Source organism: Schistocerca serialis, chromosome 7 (assembly GCF_023864345.2).
Source record: "Schistocerca serialis cubense isolate TAMUIC-IGC-003099 chromosome 7, iqSchSeri2.2, whole genome shotgun sequence".
Lineage (NCBI taxonomy): Eukaryota > Metazoa > Arthropoda > Insecta > Orthoptera > Acrididae > Schistocerca > Schistocerca serialis.
In genome coordinates, this window is record NC_064644.1 from 177,957,797 (window position 1) to 177,968,258 (window position 10,462).

The 10,462-nt window shown below is 41.9% G+C and overlaps 1 protein-coding gene across 1 annotated transcript in view; it reads right to left on the reverse strand.

Moving 5' to 3' along the window:
* The window catches only part of LOC126412066 (solute carrier family 2, facilitated glucose transporter member 1-like), a 557,262-nt gene extending 547,463 nt beyond the window's left edge, over positions 1–9,799 (reverse strand). Inside the window, exon 1 of the mRNA XM_050081452.1 lies at positions 9,669–9,799. The gene's annotated coding sequence lies outside the window, so the exon portion shown is untranslated. The remainder of the gene's footprint in view (positions 1–9,668) is intronic.
* Between the last annotated feature and the right edge of the window lie 663 nt (positions 9,800–10,462).

Consider the following 10,462-nt stretch of genomic DNA (forward strand, 5'->3'; position numbering starts at 1 on the left):
TGTTGTAAATGGTCGGGAAAACTGGAATCGTTTCTTCAGGAGCAAAATGATCTCCACAAATAATGCTGTAGTTTGATTTAGGGTAAACCGTGCATTAGGTTTTTTTTGTTTTAGAACGTTCGTTTGCGAGTGAGGAAATTGGTAAATATTTGGCTTTTGTTAGTTGCTTTACTCCTTTTTCTCGAATTTATTTTTTGTTTTTCTACTTACATGTCATACATAATTTCTAAGGCTGGATAACAGTAAATTGTTTGTGTTCTACTGATTTTTGTTTCTTTCTAAATACTCGTAGTATCTGGTTAATTGGGCTATCTTCAGGAAACAATTATCTAAAATCCATTATGTAACCAAACATTATATGCAAAGATACAATCCACTTGGACAGTATTTGTGTACCAGACATGTTTTTTTTTTTAACACTGCAAATCACACTTCACGCAATGAACATGTAAGATGGCAAGAACTATGCCCCGTACATGAAGTCATTAAAGATCACCGAACTCACGTTGAGCGAACAGTAGGGCTGAACAAAAATGACTGACAAGGCACAATGCATCTTGTAGAGGGTATAGTATGGACATATTGGAATAATTAATGTTGGGTGATGGTTTTAATGTAATTCATGCGAAATGAAAACTTTGTGGAAATGTGTCGATTTACTGGAGGCTAGTTTATCCCAGGGAAGTATTCAGAGTTGACTGCGGCCAGGTGGCGGCAATGCACTGTGGAGTGGCGAAGGGAAGCGACAGTAGGCAGCTTAGGGCGGCTCAAACTCTGAGAAAGCGGTAGCGGGATGCGGCCTCCAGCTGCCTTAAGATGAGTGACAGTGAGGGGGCGGTTGACCCCATGCAGGTGTACTGGGAAGCAGACGGAGAACTAACTTGTACACCTGTTGATAAACGTCAGTCGTCCCGTTTCCAGTGAAACATGCGAGAAAGCCGCGTAAAGCTATGGTGGAGCGGTCAACAGAGGCTGAAATATGCATGTTCGTGACTATAGCAACTTCACGCTGAATTCATGGTCCGCAGAGTCTGAAGTAAATCAGGTGAAGAGTGACAGAATGAAATACGCCGGCCTTCGATGGGAATGTAGGACCAAGGAATTTGAAGTACTCTCCTGGGAGTCAGACTTTCGAAAAATTGATGTTTTATGCAGATACTAACCTTGATGGGTGGCCTAGGAGGAGCTAAATAGCAGAAGTTGAGCGGAAGGGAAATTTTGTTGGAATTTGTTCACTTCCCAGAGCAGGCATTGGTCGGCGCTGGGAAGCGACGCACAATTAACACAACTTGTGCTGCAATTGGCATAAGTGATTTTGCTGGAGAGGAAACCGAGGCGAAGAGCAGACTGACAGAAGTCTCCGAAGCATATCCGTTCCCAGCTTACCTAGAGTGCAGACGTGCCGTTCTTTACTCAGCTTGCCTGAGAGAGAGTGAGCATCTCTGCAGTTTAGGACTTAGCAAACGGAACGATTTAGCTATGTACTAAGCAAGGTAGCTAGGCGTGAATAGACAAGCGCAGCCTTGCAGCACCACGAGGCCGGCCGACGTCCGCACAATTACGATGCCCCGCCACACTGAATTTGGTGATATTGCGCCCGCTCCGGCTTGAGTTAGGCCACTGATTAATTTGTTGGATCACGTCGGCAAAGTTTCCACAAGGGTTTCATGGGCCGTGTATTGTAGAATTCTTCTCCCACTTCGCATTACGCCTGGGTCAGTCGATAGGAATTAATTTTGATTTATCGCGCTTTACTCCAAGTAAATGCAATTTATTCTCACTGCGTGTTAGGACAGTCATGTATGTGATGACTGCAGGTCGTGAGTTAAAATAAATTTGTGCTAATCGACTGCATCTGTTTTCAATCAAGTAGTTGAAATCCCAAGTCACTTTCTTAATTATTTTTATGTTCAATGTGGTCGTGCGGTAGCGTTCTCGCTTCCCACGCCCGGGTTCCCAGGTTCGATTCCCGGCGGGGTCAGGGCTTTTCTCTGCCTCATGATGGCTGGGTGTTGTGTGATGTCCTTAGGTTAGTTAGGTTTAAGTAGTTCTAAGTTCTAGGGGATTGATGACCATAGATGTTAAGTCCCATAGTGCTCAGAGCCATTTTATGTTCAACATTTGCATCTGGTGTTCAATAGCTGAATATAACATCGATGTGCACCCCTTTTTAATTAAAAGGGACCAATTCTGAATCAATTAATGTCAACACTGCCACCGCAGTTCAATCAGGAGTCAGAGGGCCTTATTACTTTCTTTGCGTTATCCGATATTGCGGCAGTTTTGCACTCTCTGTTGATCTGTTAGTCAATTAGCTGGGGTGAACACACGCCAAAACCAGATAAGTGACGGGTGGGGTATTACAAACAAGATTAAACAATAAATAATTAAAACAGACGATATTGCAGTAGTCCAGGTTTTTTAACTATGATGCTATAATTTGTGACGTCGTGACATTGGTTGAGAACTAAGTGAGCAATAGTCACTTATGTTGTGCAACAGACATGTTTTAGACTGTAAATTGTAATATCGAACACGGTACAGTGTTAAAATACGCTCTGTTACAGTATTACAGGTTATATTGTTATAATGTTGAGGTTTGTGAGATAAGGAATATAAAATTCTATTTTATTTTAATGCTGTGTAGCAGTATGTGTCATTGTGATGGTCTGCGGGCATATGGCTGGTTGACTGCATCATGGGAAACTTGAAAGTTGGGTGTGCTCATTTGTAATTGCTCATTTAGAACCTGCTGGGGATTTTAAGCTAAATGTTTGTGCTTCCAATAGGCTTAGTTTCCTTCCTTTGTGGCTATACATCAGCAGCTTTGAAATTTAACGCCGCTTTCAGTCGACCATCAGTTACTGCATCTGCATTCAACACAGTTGTCTATCATTTTCGTTCTAAATATCAGAGCAAGAGGCACTCGATAATCACACACTCTGAATTCCAAACACCAATATAGTCCCCCCCCCCCCCCCCCACCCCAATTACTCTATCCGAAGACGGCCTTGAGTCGTCTCTCCAACATTGAAGTAAGCTTGCTTGGGCTGGTTACAAGCTGCTCAGATGGCAGCGCCTGCACTCAGCTGTATAGGCAACCCAAGGTGCTCTTCGTCTGGTCTTGCTTCCCGATAGCAACAGGTCTGTGTGGATGAGGCAAATGCTATCCCTCCGTCAATTTAAGCGCATCCTCAGTCGCAAGTCTTTTACCCAAATTCACAACTTAGGATTTTAAAATGCTATAAATCACTTTAACTCGTGTGGTACGTCAGAGATCTGAAGTAAGCTTGCACTCGGCCTGACGGACGTCGTAATTTACATTCCGCTGACTAAGAAGGCAGAGGACTATCATCACATTGTAATATAACATAGCCAGTAATCTTCTTGATACGTTCTGCAAGTTAAAGTTGTCTATCGTAATTACTGAATCGGATTTCGTTGAATTTTCTGTGTAAAATTTACGTAACACTAGAAAGTTAAACGAAGTCCTGTCACAAGTTGACGCGACATATTTCACACGATTAAATGTTAGTCATATAGTTGGTTTATCAAATGTACGATAGTTCAACAAAAAGTTATGTTAACTTGCTGTGCTTCTCAATGTCGCAAACTCTCTGAGGTTCTTTGTAGACAAGCTGCTGTCTGTAGGAAGATTTCGACATCTCAAAACTACAGCGAAAGCAGAAAAGACTTGCACAGGATCGATGATTGAAGGATGGACTTATAGTTGATCCTGAATGGAAGCAGGTGTAAAATTTTGCGTGTAAATAGACGAAGAAATTCATTACAGTTCGAATACGCTATTGGTAAAAAATGTCATTGGATACAGTAACAACCTAAATTAGAAGTGATCTAAAGTGGAATGACCTCATAAAACAAACTGTAAGAGAAGCAGATGCCAGGTTGAGATTCTTAGGAACAATCTTTAGGAAATTAAATCATCCACGAATGAAGTGGCTCACAAATAATCTATTCGACCGGTTCTTGAATGTTATTCGTTCATGTTGGGCTCTTACCAGGTAGGGTTAACTTAAATGGTAGTCGCTACAACAGAGATTATGTGTATCATTGAAACGGGTGCTGTTGAAATTTCGAAGGCGTACCTTAGAAGAAGAGCTGGTCAAAATCTTAGTGTGTGCCACACATTTCTCGTGAAATGACTACAACGAGAAAAAAAGAGAAATTAGGAATTCATACATAAATTTATCGACAACCGTTCATCCCACGCACCAGTCGCGAATGGAACAGAAAAGGTGAGAAAGATAATAGTACCAAAGGTACCCTCCGACACACTGGAAGAGTATAGGTATAGATGTAGTTGTAAATGCAACAAGCGTTGCATTTTGTACTTATAAAAACAAGGTGTAACAGGTACAAGTGAAGATAATTCTGTTGGTTAATGAGGAAGGCGTTCTGTCAAAACATTAAGTCAGTCATTTTTCACACTAATTATTATAGCTATTACAAATCGCACGTTTTTAGGTTGGGTAGTGCCTCTAAGAGCAAGCCTTAAGGCTTATTTTCCCTTGTACAGCAGGTCAGTTGTTGAACTGTGGACGCGTGAGAGCAAATCGTAAGCCATACTGACAGGCGTAGTCCATTTAGTGGTGTACTTACGACCGTGCAGAAAACACCAGATCGTCAAGTTTGTGACACAGAAAAAAAAACACCAACACACTGATGTGATTACATATTAAGATAACATATATAAAATATCTACATTTATACCCATTACACCCACTATATTGAGATGATAGATCATCTGATTTTATACTGTACATTATCTACGTCGCATTTGATAGACAATCAAAAATCAGACCATGAATCGAATATTCTGATTGACAGAGTATTCACCAACGTCCTTGATGTCCCATTATGGCAGCTTTCAATAACATCAGAAGTGATCGTTCTTACTGGGAACAGGAATGAGACAGACATAAACTCATGACACGGGAGGAACAGGATGTATGTGTAATTGTGCAGGAAACCAGGAAGAAGAGAATTTCCACATCTTTAGTCCTGGAAAATGTCGAAAACGCATCTTTCTTCTATGGACACTCCGACCCGAATAAGAGCGACTTAAAAAGTAATAATTATAATTAGGGCAAATATAGTAATACAGGAATGTTGCAACTCGACGTTTAACCGCAAAGTAAGTATTATTGTGGGTATCCGCAGATAATAAACATTCAACTGGGTAGGACCTCTAACCACAGCAGAAGAACCTGACTGCAAGTCGGGGTACGTTGCCAACATGGCTAAACTTTTTACAAATGGCTATATTAAAATCACGTCAAATCTACTCACAAGGACACTGAACCGCATAAATAAAACGGAAAGAACCATCAGAAGCATCAGTGCAGAGTCCTCATTCTGAGCTGTCAGGTGAGGTGGAACTGTTAACTGTACGCTGACGCCGTGTCTGTGTCAGAGCATCAGTCAAATTTAATTTTTCAGGTTTTATCCTGCTGTTTTCAGTTCTGCAGCCGATGAAATAGAGAGGGGGCGGTATAGCGATTTAACTAAAGGTGTTCCTGGAGTACTATCTGTGAGGTTTATTGCTCCAAACCGCGGGATATGACATGAATCTGGGTAGTCTACGTACCAGACTAAGATTGGTAAATGAATACAGTCACGGGCGTATGGGTCGGTAACAGATCTCCTTGTCTGTCAGACGTCATTGCCAAAGAATTGTGTGAAGACCAAGCCACTGAGCCTAGGGATTCATGAACGAATTCAACTGCTGCAAACTGCAAGAGTCTGTTACAGTACTTGCTACTTTTCTCAAACTGAATTAAGCAGATTAGCACAGTTGAGGACCTACATTACATCTCTAAGATGTCATCGCTACACAAAAGATAGTATAACACCCTTAAATATGGATCATGAAGAAGGAACTGCTGGCGAATCACGCTCCTAGAAGGCAATGCCATTAAAATATTATTATAGTTTCTGATGCGCTACAGAATGCGAATTTTTATCTCTCTCTTTCATTTAATCTACTTAAAGTGCATCCGTTTGAAATTTCACATATCTGACTCCCTCGTTTCTGTAACTACCCTAACGCAAATGCCGTAATGTCTTCGCCACCGATAGAACGTTAACACCTAATCTTCTTTTCATCCTTTAATTACGTGCGACATAAAATTAATTCTTTTGCGATTATTCTCCGATGCCCCTTTTTTTCACCGCCTATGTGCCGAATATATCCAAAGTCTGTGATTTCCCATCAACACAATAATAGCAGGTGCTAAGTGCATGTGGTTTTTCTTGGCTACAGGTAAGCCTTAGCTGCCTGCAACTTCACACAGTCGCGTAATTCATAATATATTACGCTGGTGCGTAAGTTCGTAGCGTTTTTGTTTTGGATATTGGTATTCTGCTAGGAGATTTTTTATCGATTGTCATCTTTATTTGCAGTTCACTGTTGCGATCTGAGTTTGCATATTGTCACTTTGAGATAGTGAATGCAGCTGTTAGCGTTAGAAAATGGAGTTCCAAGTGAAGAAATCGGAACATTTCCGGCATATTCTTCTGTTTGAGATCAATAGAGGGGTGGCAGCAGTGAAGGCAGCCAGAAACACTTTCAAAATATATGAGGATAATGCCAGTGGACAGAGCACGGAAAGAAAATAGTTTTCTCATTTCAAGGAGGAACGTTTCGACATTAGTGACTCTCCACACTCAGGAATCCTTCGGTGTTTGATGAAATCGTTTAAAGGCATTAATCCACTATGATCAACGCCACTGTACTCGAGAACTGGCAGATGTGATGAACTGTGATCATTCCACCATCGTGCGACATTTACTTGCACTTGAGAAGGTTCAAAAATCGGATGTATTGGTGCCTCACGCTCTAAGTCAAAATCACAAAAATCAATGGGTAGCCATATGCAAACCTCTGCTTGTTCGTCATCAATTGGCTCGTGAACAGCACACACCGTTTCTATCCTGTATCATTACTGGCGGCGAGAAATGGTAAAATAAGGAAAAGAGAGGAATGGTTGAGCCCAAACAAAGCAGCAACTTCTCGCACAAAGACCTGCGCGCATCCGTAAAAGATAATGTTATGCATCCGGTGGAAAAGCGACAGTGTGGTGTACTACGAATTGCTTCTCCGAGGCGTAACCACAACTGCCGACATTTGTTGTCATCAAATGAGACGTCTTGCAAACGCAGTCCAAGAACAGTGACCAGGAAGACTGAGTGAAATGATGCTACTCCACGAGAACTCCTACCACCACATTCTGCTAGACTGACGAAAAACACCACCCTTATTCACCTGATCTTGCGTCCTTTTCCGCTATCTATCGAACATCCTTCAAGCAACTTCCAGGGTCAAAATGCGCTTCGAACATAGACCGAAGAGTTCTTCGCCTCAAAACAATGTGATTTCTACAGTCACAGAATCGAAAAGTTAGCCAAATGTTGGCAGTCTGCTTTAAAAAAATGGAGAACATATTACTGAATACTGAAGTCTCTGTTATGTGTATATGTTGTGTTTATTAAACTATGGAAAAACGTTACGAACATATGCACCAACCCAATACATACTGAAGGAATATAGGGAGATTAAAACGAAATTGAGAGTAAATATGACAAAACAGTATGTGCTCAACAGTGGCATAACTCAGAAATTGGAACAGCGAAAAATTGCGTCCTTTAAGCCTTTGATGTTTTGTCTCCGGGTTAGCATAAGAAACCTAAGTCACTGGTAGGCCTTGTCTGGTAGGCCTTGTCTTCCGTACCGTAACGAAAAAAGAAGTCCAGAAAGCATCCATTCGTTCAGGTTTGTGGTTAATAGAAAGGAGTTCTGGAACCCAACGAGCAATTAGCTTATGTTATGCTAACTGTTTAGTCAGGGTATCTCGATGAATTAGTTCAAGAAAAGATAAGAATAGTGTGCAAATTTCTGTACAATGAAGATTTCCTTAAAAGAAGTACCGGCGTCAATGCGCAAAATGACAACAGGTGCTTCAACACGTGTATTTGAAACTCGCATGTCATGACTGTGGGGCAAAAACTGTTGAAATAGCAGCATATATAGCTGCAGGCATATTCAACGTAGGTTATTCATCTATTCTGAAGACAATGAAAGCGTTAAGAATCGTCACAGAGTCTAACAGAAAAACCTTCGCGGAGTTATCTAACGGAAACACGTGGCCGCCACAGAACCAGGAATGTCTCAGTTTGTTAAAAGGGGCCGGTTAGAATAAATACAACACCAAATTCGGAACCAGGGCATGTTTGAGGAAGAGGAAGAATGCCTGTATCGCAGATTGAGCGCAAGTTTTGAAACAACGTCGTCTTTTTGTTACTGAAAACTTTAAACGCGTTTTTTTCGAATCATTTTTAGTGGGAAAAGCTCTGTAGAATCTCGACAGATTAACCGAGTCATTCGATTTAAAAAATGATGGTTTGATTTAGGGGCTTTTAGTGAAGGCTTTTTTTATTCGAATTTTTTTTTTTTTTTTTTTAAGGATTTGAACTTACAAAAGCATGCCAAGACATTGAAATGTTTTTGAAGTAGCTGCAGTTTTTTTTCGAAGTATTTTGCAACATTCCGCCGTGACTCCCCCCCCCCCCAAATTCATTCTAGTTCATGAATTTGTAAGTAGGCTGTTTAGGTTTTTATGTTGGTATTGCCACGTAGCGCTCTGTATGAAAAATCACTGACTGATCTATGTGCAGTCTGTGGCTGGTTTGCATTGTTGGAATATTTGCTATTGTAGTGTTGGGCAGTTGGATGTGAACAGCGCATAGCGTTGTGCAGTTGGAGGTGAGCCGCCAGCAGTGGTGGACGTGGGGAGAGAGATGGCAGAATTTTGAGTGCGGACGATCTGGACGTGTGTCCGTCAGAAAAACGACATTTGTAAGACCGGATGTCATGAACTGATATATATATTATGACTTTTGAACACTATTAAGGTAAATACATTGTTTGTTCTCTATCAAAATGTTTCATTTGCTGACTATGCCTATCAGTAGTTAGTGCCTTCCGTAGTTAGAAACTTTTATGTAGCTGGCAGTATTGGCGCTCGCTGTATTGCAGTAGTTCGAGTAACGAAGATTTTTGTGAGGTAAGTGATTCATGAAAGGTATAGGTTATTGTTACTCAGGGCCATTCTTTTGTAGGGATTATTGAAAGTCAGATTGCGTTGCGCTAAAAAATATAAATTAAAAAAAAATAAAAAAGTTTGTGTGTCAGTTTAGTGTTGATCAGAATAAGTAAAGAGAGAAATGTCGGAGTACGTTCAGTTTTACTCAGTTGTTTCAAAATCAAATAACGTAAAGGTTTACCAGCACTGTCATTTGTATAATTTTCAAAGGAGATATTTCAAATTTTCTGTTTTTATCGATTTTAGAAATAGTCACGAATCCTTACAACGCATCGCGCAAACCAGGACAGGTTCTGCAGCCGCCATTTTTAACTTGTTTGAGATTTAAAATAATTTATACACAGATGTTTGTGTAATAAAATGGTAAAAGCCGTATTGTAATAAAAACAGTCCTTGTAAGAAAAAATATTCTAAACTTCACCCATATTTCGTGCCACTCGACCAGAAGTTCCCTTTAAGGCACTGGTAGCGGACGGTGGCGGCGGTTTCCACAGGAGGCCGCGGACGGAGTGCGAGACGGGCGAGAAGCGCCGCTCAGCTACTTACCTGTCAAACTCGGTGAGTCGGATCAGTGTGGCCGCGGAAGAACGCGAAGTTGCGGGTGGACGCGTGTGCAGAGAGGATCGCGCAGGCACTGGCCACGGCTAGGGCCCTGCGCCGCGACCCCGGTGCCCGGTGCCAAACGGCGGGTATTTTGGGACCCTGCGGCTCCCACGCGCCGAGCTGCACTCGTGATCTGCACGCCACACCCCTGCCTTCTCGTGTGCTCCATAAACACAGTGTCCCATTGACAGCGGCCACCGAGCGGGAGTATCTAAGGAGGGAGCACTGCGTACTCCGCATACCGCCAGCATTAAACTGTGACAGTTGGGCGCGGTTCACACTGAGATGATACGACATACGGTACTACACACGATACTACACTACTGACCATTAAAATTGCTACACCAAGATGAAATGCACACGATAACGGGTATTCATTAGACAAATATTTTATACTAGAACTGACATGTGATTACATTTTCATGCAATTTGGGTGCATAGATCCTGAGAAATCAGTACCCAGAACAACCACCTCTGGCAATAACGGTCTTGATACGCCTGGGCATTGAGTCAAACAGAGCTTGGATGGTGTGTACAGGTACAGCTGCCCATGCAGCTTCACCACGATACCACAGTTCATCAAGAGTTGTGACTGGCGTATTGTGACGAGCCAGTTGCTCGGCCACCAATGACCAGACGTTTTCAATTGGTGAGAGATCTGGAGAATGTGCTGACCAGGGCAGCAGTCGAACATTTTCTGTATCCAGAAAGGCCCGTACAGGACCTGCAACATGCGG